The 11,642-nt window shown below is 41.5% G+C and overlaps 1 pseudogene; it reads left to right on the plus strand.

Moving 5' to 3' along the window:
- Positions 1-545: 545 nt before the first annotated feature.
- Positions 546-3,158, plus strand: LOC102831555 (annotated as a pseudogene).
- The last annotated feature ends 8,484 nt before the right edge of the window (positions 3,159-11,642 follow it).

The raw sequence follows: 11,642 nt of genomic DNA on the forward strand, positions 1-11,642 counted from the left end.
ACTTCAAAAAGCTCATGGGAAAATGGAATGAAAAGATAATGGAATTTTTGCACAAACTTTTGAAATCCCCCTGTATGTAGATATTAAAAAACATACAAGATAATGGTATTCTGTATATTTTTGGAACTCTGTATATGAACCACAGAAGAACTCTGATATCACAATCGGTAACTGTTGTACTCCTAAGTGAAAGGTTGGTGGTTCACCAGTGGCTCCCTCCACAGGTGAAAGACCTGGCCATTGGCTCTCCTAAAGATTACAGCCATGAAAACCCTAGCAGACCATTCTCCTCTGTCATATGAAGTCACTGTGAGTTGGAATAGACTTGATAGCATACAACAACAACATACTAAATACAAATATAAGAGCATGTACTTGAAAGGCTATACCAAATTGAGAAGTATGGAGGCAGATGGCACAAGGGCAAGAAATCAAAAGGAGTTCAAAGCTTTTGTATAATGGTCTCTTGTTTAATTTAAAAATTAGCTGTAACCCTTCTCTCTTCTGTAATGCCTATGGAGGAGGCAGCCATCTCGACGGGCATCATGGCTGCCCTCAGACCCCTGGTGAAGCCCAAGATCATTAAAAAGAGGACCAAGAAGTTCATCTGGCACCAATCAGATTGTTATGTCAAAATTAAGCGTAACTGGCGCAAGCCCAGAGGCATTGACAACAGGGTGTAGAGAAGATTGAAGGGCCAGATCTTAATGCCCAACATTGGTTATGGGAGCAGCAAGAAGACAAAACACATGCTGCCCAGCGGCTTTTGCAAGTTCCTGGTCCACAACGTCAAAGAGCTGGAGGTGCTGCTGATGTGCAACAAATCTGACTGTGCAGAGACTACGCACAACGTCTCCTCCAAGAACCGCAAAGCCATCATGGAAAGAGCAGCCGGCTGGCCATCAGAGTCACCAATCCCAATGCCAGGCTGTGCACTGAAGAAAATGAAGAGACAGCCTGTTTTCGAGTTTTATTTGTGCTACATAAAACCATAAAAGCGCTGCCATCTGGTATCTTTCTCTCTCTCTCTCAAAAAAATAGCTGTAGCTAAATTGAACATAAGTTAACAGTTGTTAGTTTAGATTGGTTGATACTATATTATTTTCTTTACCGATTCACATTTTTCAAACACATAGTCAGATTTCTAGTGGAAATCAAATTTTTTTCTTTAACCATAAGATTTTTGTGTATATATGCAAAGAGAAGAAAAGATAGATAGATACAAAGAGATGATAGATAAATGTTACATAAATGGATAGATGATACGTAAAAAGATAAACAGATGGTAAATAAAAGGATAGATAAATGGATAGCTTTTTTTTTTCACCAGTTGCTGACATTATGATTTTTTTACTTGGTGTTATTTCCAGTAATCACAAAAACAGTTTCTTGACAAAACTTCACAGCTGTGTTCTACTACTTCACTCCATTGTATATCATTTGTGTGTTAGGGTGCATTTTGTCCAGAACCTTCCCTGTGCCCAAGAGTATTCCTCTAACTAAAACACCCAGTGTGTTTCTCATTAACCTCCAAATTCCTACCAGGGTTCAATCTTACAACCCTGAAATTCTTCTTTTCATTTTAGCAAACACCAAGAGCTCCCTGAATGTTAAAAGCTGGCAAAAATAAACTATCCAAATCAGTATTCCTCTGAGAAGAAAGACCTGGGAGGTGAAACTCCGTTTCAGAAACCCTATTTATACTAAGAGGGGAAAATCATTAAATGAGTGTGTGAGACAGTTGGTGACAGCCTTGTCTCTTTTGGTTTTGCGAAAATGATAACAGAAAGATTTGCACCATCTTGCTTGATTCTGAAGTGGTTAAAATGTTCTTATAGGAACTTGAATAGCAAGAAAAGAATCCAAGAAAGAGTTGTTTGCTGGGCAATGACGTCACTGTGTGGGAATGAGTATTGTCTTACACAATGGAATGTCTTCTAGCCCTCCTCTGAGAGGGAAATGGGCTTGGTATGCAAATTAAAATATTGTTTTGAAAAAATCTCTTGAGTCAAATGACAAAAAAATTCGTTGGTCCCTTGTTGGTATAGCAGTTGACAGCAGGCTTGTCTAGCCAGTTTGTCTGGGCCGTGCTCTCAGATTTCGTGATGGGACCCATTCCAGGAGAGTTCTCCTTTGGCCGAGAGACAAAGAGCCCTGGATTCTTGGGGTTCTCTGGTCTTATGGTTTTATCAGGCTTAAGAGAAAGGAAAGATACGTTACTTGAAATACTTGCAACGTCTTCAGTGCATTTAGGATTTGAGTGTTATTTTGTTCTCCCTATGTTGAGAAGCTGGCAGGTGAGATATTGGGTATTTATCTTATTTTGGTAAGTGGTCTTCCTCTTCTTTCAAGCTTACCCTAAAGTTTTATGTCCCCAAGTGAAATCTTCTAATCTCATGTTCTGCAGCCTGGAAATAATCTGAAACGATTGAGAATTGTTAGCCATTTTCAGGACTGCTCTGCTTTCCAGAGCAATATGATACAAACAGGTAATGCACTTGGCTGCTAACTGAAAGGTTGGAGGTTCAAGTCCATGCAGAAGTACCTCAGAAGTAAGGCCTGGTGATCCACTTCCAAAACATTAGTCATTGAAGACCTATGGAATACATTTCTACTCTGACACGCATGGGGTCACCATGTGTTGGAATCAACTCAATGGTAGCTGGTTACTACTGAATAATGTCAGTTAGTTGGGGTTAAGACTGCTCACAGGTGGGAGTTCTGCGAGTGACTGATGCTCATGCATCATTTGGGACAGTAGTTCTCAAAGAGTTGTCCTACTCTAGCAGCATCAGCATTCCCTGGGAACTTGTTAAAGATGCAGATTCTCAAAGCCCACCCCAAACCTACTTGGGGTGGCCTTTCGGAATCTGTGACTTAATATGCCTTCCAGGGCATTTCAAACTTAAGTGTGAGAACTGCTGCTCCGTGGTAACCTGGCTACTTGAAAGTACAGATGCCAATTTGGGGTCCCTTCACTTTTCCTGCTCCTGCCAAATTGATTTGTCATCCAATTGCTTGTGGTGGAATAATTTAAATTGCATTGTCAGCATGTGCAAAGGACTTTGGGTGTTATTATTTTGTAATTCTTAGGGAAAGCAATGTCACACTATGAAAAAGTGAATGTGGTCATCCTTGGTTATGAAAAGGGTCTGTAGAAGGGTATAGCACAAACTGATGGATGCTGAATGAGGGGTATCTTGGAGGAGTGTATCCCTGAGAAATAGCCAGGAACTCTCCCATGGTGTTAGTTGCAAGATGTATGCCTTTGTGTTGAAATGTGTATGCCTAGTGTTGAAAGGAAACATTACAGACATTAAAAAATGTGATCTACTTGTAATGCTTTCTAATGAAAATATTTGCACAGGCTATTTTCATTGGTACTGTATTTCACATCGCATTTAATAGAGTAAAAGTTTGAATTGTGTAAGGCATGTATTGCTGTTATTGTCTAGTTGCCATTGCGTTGCAGAGCTGTTGGGGTATACAGCATTACCCGGAACTGCTTTGCATCTGGACTTCTGGTTGTATGGGTTGATTGTATGGATTAACACAACTCCTATAGATGGAGTCCTGGTGTGGCACCGTGGGCTAATGCGTCAGACTGCAAAGTCGTTTAAACTGCAAGGCCGATGGTTTAGGCTTGCCAGCTGCTCCTTGAAAACCCTATACAGGGTCGCTGTGGGTCGGAATCGACTTGACGGCACTTAACAACAACAATTGTTGAAGTTAAGAAACCCTGGTAGCATAGTGGGTTATGAGTTGGGCTCCTTACAGCAAGGTCAGCAGTTAGAATCTACCAGCCATTCCAAGGAAGAAAGATGAGACTTTCTGCTCCCATAAAGACTTACAGCCTCAGAAACCTATAAATTGAAATCAACTCAACAGCATACAACTACCACCACTACCACTGTTGAAGTCACTTTTGATTTGTCAGGCATCCTGTTACTTGCTGCTGCGAATCTACATTCTAGGACCTACATGTTAAGTAGGCATTGAAATAAGGGATTCAGATAGAAGTTTGACAGATACTAAGCCCCATCCTGCTTTGTTGTGTTTTTCACTTTCCCTGTTTTCTGCCATTTCTTCAGACAAAAGTAAATTTTATTGACTTGAAATTTTGTTGATCACCAGTCTATAGAATTTGAAGTTCTAGAAAAATGACCTGCAACCACAAGACGGTATTTTAAAACATTTTATTGAGGATAGTTTATTTTACACCAGCGGTGGACAAGAAATACTTCATCAGGATTTTCCTGGTAGGCTGCTGTATTTGAGGCGCACACGGGATCAACTAACACATTCTTCTTGTGAAATCCCAAGCATTACACAAAACTGGAATTATCCTTGAATTACCCAATCTCATGGTTCCCTCAAGAAGTAACCACCTGGCCCCTCCCAATAATTTTCTTCCCAGATTTGTTTCTATGAATTTGTATATTTGTTGTGCTCAGATCGAGAAGATTGTTAGAAAATACAGAGGGTTATAATGCATATATTGGGGCTTCAAAAAGTTCGTGGAAAAATAGAACTAAAAGATGGTGAAATTTTCTCACAAACTCTTTGAAGCCATTCCTTGTATTACACTGAGGGTTTTTTGGTGTTTTTAAAGTTTTTAATGTCTTATAGATATTTCCTTATCAGTAGATTAAGTTTGATTTCTTCTTGTTATGGAGTCCTAGAGTGGCACTGTGGGTTAATGCACTGGACTGCAAAGTTGATTTGAACTGTAAGGTCTGTGGTTCAAGCTCACTGGCTGCTTCTTGGAAACCTCATACTTGCCTCTATAAGTCAGAACTGACTTGACGACACTCAGCAGCAACAGCATTCTTTTTATATACAGCCTAGCTTGGTGGCATAGTGGATTACATGTCAGACTGCTAACCACAAGGCTAACAGTTCGAATCCACCAACTACTCTGCAGGAGAAAGAGGAGCCTTTCTGCTCCCATTAAGATGTACAGCCTGGGAAAGTCTACAGAGGGGTGCTATGAGTTGGCATTGACTTGATGGTAGTGGGCGGGGTACCCGGTGGAGTACTCTATAGTAGGAGTGCTAAAGCAACCCGGGGGTTTCCCCACTGCTGTCAACGCTGACTCTCAGTGACCCGATGGGTTTCCAAGGCTGTCATCTTGACAGACACAGACTGCCACATATTTCTCCCAGAGAGCAGCTGGTAGATTTGAACTGCTGACCTTTCAGTTTGCAGCTGAGTGATTTAAGCACTGAGACACCAGTGTCTTGTAATAGGTTGCTTTTGTTAAGCAATGTTTTCTTTGAAGATTTTTTAGATTGTTGGTAATTTTTCCTTGTAAGCAGCGAAACTATATGAATTTTTTAGACAGTTTGTCAATAAAATCCTGTTGGGATTTTGATTGGAATTTCATTGGAAAGAATTGACATTTTTATAATATTAAGCCATTCCATGCACTTTTCTGCACATGTTTTTTTAAAAACGTTCTTACTTAACTGATTCAATTAATTGACATTTTGTGAAATCTCAAACTTGCATAGTTAAGTTACCCTAAGAAACAGTTTTTCTAAAATTCCCAAATGTGTTTTTGTACCTGGGTACTCAATGATTTTTCATAGGGCCAGCTTCTCACCAGACTTACTCACTGGGGAGTGAGTCAAGGATGAGTTTTTCTCAGAAGCCATTGGAATCACCTAGCTGATGTTAGGTCTAAGGGGTTGTGTTTTACTGCACTTCCAAGGGCAGCGTAACTATCACTGAGTCCTTTCATGTTTCTGAAAGAATTTGTGCCTGCAGGACTGGTGGTTGTGTGCCACCGAGTTGGTTCAGACTCACAGTGACCCTGTATAGTAGAGTCTTGGCGTGGCGCTGTGGGTTAATGTGCTGAACTACAATCTCAGTTTGAACTGCAAGGTTGGAGGTTCAGACTCACCAGCCGCTCCTTGGAAACCCTATACAGGGTCACTATGGGTTGGAACCAATTCGACAACACTTAACAACAACACCATAGCGTTTCCAGGTCTGTAAATCTTTTCGGGAGCAGAAGTTCTCATCTTTCTCCCGTGCCATGACCGGTAAAGTGAAACTACTGCTCAATCCTCTGTGCTACCAGGGCTCCTTACCCACAGGACTAGGATACTTTAATTGGCATAGAAGCTATCATTGAGGGTTATGTTTTTGTATTTCATCATTTTTTCTCTTAATTTACTTTTTTAGTGGAGAAAGAAAATCGTTAAAATCAAACAATTATACATAGGTTAAAGATTAAGTTGCTTATCAAATTTAGAAAATTTTAAGATGCATTAAAACAGAATATGGAATCTTTAAATACAGAAGATCTCTGCATATGTATTTTTGTAGGAATGATAGGTTGAACAGAAATTGCTGCCTCAAATGGGATATGAATTTTTCAAATGTAATAGTTACTGCCAACATATTTTCTAATAAGGCTGTGCATTCTACTGTACCATCAATAATATATGACAGTGGTAAGGTTGCTGCTACAGCTGGCGGTGCTGATGGGGGTTGGTGGGAGTGATGCTGGGGGTGATGATGGTGATTAACATGGCGGTGGAGATGGCAGTACTGGTGGTAGTGTAGTGGTGCTGATGAGACTTGGATGCCAATGAACTCAGAGCTTGTCTGTACTAGTTCAGTTGAGCTCTGATTATCCTCAGAGAGCTAATCACCTCCAGATTTTATTACTTCTCATTTTAAGCATCCAGCACAATTCTAATTCTTTAGCTAAACTTAGGTTAGGAAAACTTGACTTGTGTGAGAAAATGTTGTTGTTGTTGTTGTTAAGTGCCGTCAAGTCGGTTCCGACCCATAGCGACCCTGTACAGGGTTTCCGAGGGTGTAAATCCTTACGGGAGTAGAAAGCCTCATCTTTCTCCCGCGGAGCAGCTGATAGTTTCGAACCGCTGACCTTAAGGTTCGCAGCCCGATTCGTAACATATTTTTATTGCTGTGGTGCCGTAGGGTAAGCACTGAACTGCTATATGCCAGCTTGGTGGTTCAAACCTACCAGTTGCTCCTTGGAAACCCTATACAGGGTCACTATGAGTCGAAGCCTACTCAATGGCATGTAACAACAACAACAACCAGTATGATGGGTCAATGTCAGTTAAGGGTTTGTGTTGCAGTGTTGAGTGGTGCCTAATTGCTTAATTAGATACCAAAGCTAAAGTCAAACTAGTTGCTGTTGAGTCAATGCAGACTCATGGTGGTAACCTTATGTGTGTCAGTGTAGAACTGTGCTCCACTGATTTTTCTTTTCTCTTAATTGACAGGATGCCTCTGAGTGGACTTGAACCGCCAACCTTTTGATTAACAGCTGAGCTGAGCGTGTTAACTTCTTCCCTCCCACCCGGAAATCTCCTTATTAGCAATAAGGACTCCCATAACCTTGAACCATTGCTATGAAATGTGTAGGCTGGCAAAGGACAGCCTCTAGAAGGGAAGGCAAGCAGTATAAAGAAATAGTTGACTGCAGATATCCCAGTTGAGCTCCTTCGTATTCCCATTTTCTAATAAATTCTCAGGTCTGTGAGTGATTTATGTCATCCTCGGACTCCAAATATTTAACTGGCTGCCTCCACTTAGTACTTATGTAGTGTCAGATTACTCAGTAAGCAAGGTAAGCACATGCTTACTTGTGCTTGCTTACTAATTGTAGTGAGCAATTTCACATGGTATGATGGAAACATATGAAATTTCTCACTACTCCTGTACTTACCTGGCATATTGGGTACTCCATCCCTGATGTCACGTCTTCTTTTAATTTAGTTTTTTCTTTTAATTGCCAGAATGGTTAGGCCAAGTCTGGACCTCCTGACCTTTAGCACACTGTACCTGGCTCTTCCTGTTAAACTAGCAAAACTCTGAGGAGATTGTAAAGCTCTTTTGCTGCTGCTTGTGTGTGTGTATGTGTGTGTGTGTGTGTGTGTGTGTGTGTGTGTGTGTGTAACTAGCGTGGGACCATGTCTGAACTCTGATTTCACAAGGAAGTTTACTGTTGTTGTTAAATGCCGTCGAGTTGATTCTGACTCACAGCACCCTGTCTAGGGTTTCTGAGGAGTGGTTGGGTTTGAACTGCCGACCTTGCGGTTCAAACTGGCCTTTTGGTCCAGTGCATTATCCTGCAGCACCACACCAGGACTTCATCACAAGGAAGTAGGAGAGTCAAACACAACATCAGCCCAAGGCCAATTCCTGTGAGGTGGAGGTCAGACATGCCTCCACCCTCCAACCTTCTTACTAATTCTGATACCAGCCATCCCTTCCATGGAACTCTTCCTCTCGGCTAGGTTTTCAATATGACACATAACTCACAGACAATACTCAGATTGTGGGGTTTATTAAGGAAGTGAATGGGTTACAATTCAGGATCAGAAATGCTCAAAATGCAATTCTTTTGGTCAGGAACACCACTTCTCAGCTGTGCCCACCCACAAGCCTGCCTCTCTCTGGTCCTCAGCCTCTCAGCCCCTCAGTCACATGGCCCCTTGGCCTCTACCAAGCTCGGGCAAGTATTACAAAACTCCTTTAGTGCTGCTAGTAATTGCCCAAAAGGCCCTTCATTCCCCCGTGAGGCTCAGTCTAAAGGTGCTCAGCTCTAGCTTCATGGGTCCCCCTGGACTTGAGGCCACTCTGAAGCACTCAACTTTACTCGCTCTGTGGTTTGGGAAGTCGGCCGCTCTGCCTCCTGCTCTGGCTTTTGGTTCTGCTGCCTCTGCTGTTGGCACTCCTCTGACGTCACAGCTCTGTCTCCTGGATAGAGGAAGTTCAGTGCAGGGATTTCAGGGTCTAAAGGACATGTTCCAATCTTGGCTCTTCTTTCTTGATGCTTCTGATGGCTCATTTTATACCCAGCAGGATGGCAAAATCGACCAATCCTCATGTTACAGTTTCAAGTTTATGATCACAGTGAACCCAGTTGTAATCACTTACAACTGAATCATAGTTTTATCAGCATCTTCCCCCCAGACCATCAGGGAATGCATCCAATCTGCATAGTCCCATCCAGTCATTTGGTAGAAATTGCAAAGACTGTTGATAGAAGGGAGTCCTGGTGTGGCGCCGTGGGTTAATGCACTGGACTGCAAAGTTGGATTGAACCACAGGTCAGTGGAAGAGCCATGTCAAATAAATCACTGCACCACAATGCATGCTCATTGTTTGTGATTTTTTGACAGGCATGAAATTTGCCTGAAGATTAATGCCATTTAACAAATTAGAATTATACCTAAACAATTGCAATAACCCTAGTATATCATACCAAATTAAGCATTGACATTTCTTGCCTTATAAAGAAAGTTTCATTCTAAATGATTATAAGCATGATTTCTTTTAGAAGTATCAGTACAAGACTGGTCCCTATGAGGTGGAGGTTAAAGATATCCCAAATGTTCACCTTTTCCAATATGGTATGTTGTTGTTGTTAAGTGCCATCGAGTCTGTTCCGACCCATAGCGACTCTGTATAGGGTTTCTGAGGAGCAGCTGGTGAGCTTGAACAGCTGACCTTGCAGTTCAAATGGCTTTGCAATCTGGCACATTAACCCAACAGTGCCACACCAGGATAGCACAACATAGTCTCTGATATCAGCCACCACTCCTCCTTTCCCTCACGCTCCCAGGATCTGCAATACACTGTAATGTCTCACAGAACTCACGAACTGTCATGAAAATCACCCTCACAATTGTGGAGTTAGCAAGTCCCAAATCCATAGTTCAGATGCCAGTCTGGAGGATTCTCTTTACCCATGAAGTCTAAGGGGTCAAAGTACCCAAACCAGTAGGTCAGACAAAAGGCTTTTGATATATATGGCTGTGAAAGCTGATGAATTAGGCCATGCAATAGGCCACAAGTCCCACAAACTGGAAGTCAGACAGCGATGAGTCAGATTCAGGATGCAAAGCAAGAGAGCAGACTGCCAAAGCATTTCTAGATATTGGATGCAGACCATTACCCACCCCCCCCCCCAAAACAAAACAAAACAAAACAAAAACTAAGGCTGCTGAATTAGTAAGGTGGGAAATCCTTAATTAGTAAGGTGGGAAATCCTTAATTTTTAGTTGCACATTCATCCTTACTCCTTAGTCTCACCTTAATCCTTAATCCCACTTTAATCCTGCCTCATTAACAATTCACTCCAAAATAAGACCATAATCAGAGGCATATAGGCTAGAATTTACAAGACGTCAGAGAATGGAGGACTATGGCTAGAAGGGCCTTGTTGTTGTTGTTAAGTGCCATCGAGTCGGGTCCGACCCATAGCGACCCTGTACAGGGTTTCCAAGGGTGTAAATCTTTACGGGAGTAGAAAGCCTCATCTTTCTCCCGCGGAGTGGCTGGTAGTTTCGAACCGCTGACCTTAAGGTTCGCAGCCCGATTCGTAACCACTACGCTACCAGAGCCTTAGTAGGTAGTTAACTGCATTGTGGTAACAAAATAATTCCTTATGTAAAATGGTTGAAGGATTTATGGATATCCTGAATTATTTAGAGTCAATGATTCAAGTGTATTTTCTCAAAAATTAAAGGGTTTGGAGCCCTTGCATACAGATAATATTGTTATATATTATCTTAAAAATTTTAAAGTATTTAAGACTTTTAAAATATGTTACTGTTAAGTGTAACCATGTACTGACAGAGAACTTCCAGAGGTTCAAGCTGGATTCAGAAAAGGACGTGGAACAAGGGATATCATTGCTGATATCAGATCGATTTGGGCTAGAAGCAGAGAATACCAGAAAAATGTTTACCAGTGTTTTATTGACTACATAAAGACTTTCAATTGTGTGGATCATGACAAGCAATGGACAACACTGTGGAGAGAGAGTATTCTGGAACACTTAATTGTGCTCATGAGGAAACTGGTAGGTACATAGACAAAGAGGCAGTTGTTTGAACAGAACAGGGGAGCACTGAATCATTTAAAATCAGGAAAGGTGTGCGCCAGGGTTATATTCTTTAACCATATTTATTTAATGTGTATGCTGAGCACCTAATCCGAGAAGCTGGATTATATGAAGAAAAACATGGCATTAGGATTGGAGGAAGACTCATTAACAACCTGCAATATGCAGATGATACAACCTTGCTTGCTGAAAGTGAAGAGGACTTAAAATACTTACTGATGAAGATCCATTTGGTTTGGGTTGCACCTCAATGTAAAGAAAACAAAAATTCTCACCACGGGACCAATTAAGAACATTCATATAAATGCAGAAAAGAGTGAAGTTGTCGAAGACTTCATTTTGCTCACATCAACAATCAGTACTCATGGAAGCAGCTGTCAGGAAATCAAACGCTGCATTGCATTGGGCAAATTTGCTGCACAAGACGTCTTTATTCAAGAACCAAGATGTCAGATTGAGGACTAAGGTGCGCCTGACCCAAGCCATGGTATTTTCTGTAACCTTGTATGCCTGGGAAAACTGGACATTGAATATTGAAGACTATGGAAGGATTGATGCATTTGAGTTATGGTATTGTAGGAGAATATTGAAAGTACCGTAGATTGCCAAAAGAACAAACCGATCTGTTTTGGAAGAAGTACAGCTAGAGTGTTCCCTGGAAGCCAAGATGGCCAGACTTCGTCTCTCATATTTCGGAGATATTGTCAGGAGGGACCAGTCCCTGGAGAAGGATATCATGTATGGA

The sequence above is a fragment of the Chrysochloris asiatica genome, unplaced genomic scaffold (genome assembly GCF_000296735.1).
Source record: "Chrysochloris asiatica unplaced genomic scaffold, ChrAsi1.0 scaffold00018, whole genome shotgun sequence".
Lineage (NCBI taxonomy): Eukaryota > Metazoa > Chordata > Mammalia > Afrosoricida > Chrysochloridae > Chrysochloris > Chrysochloris asiatica.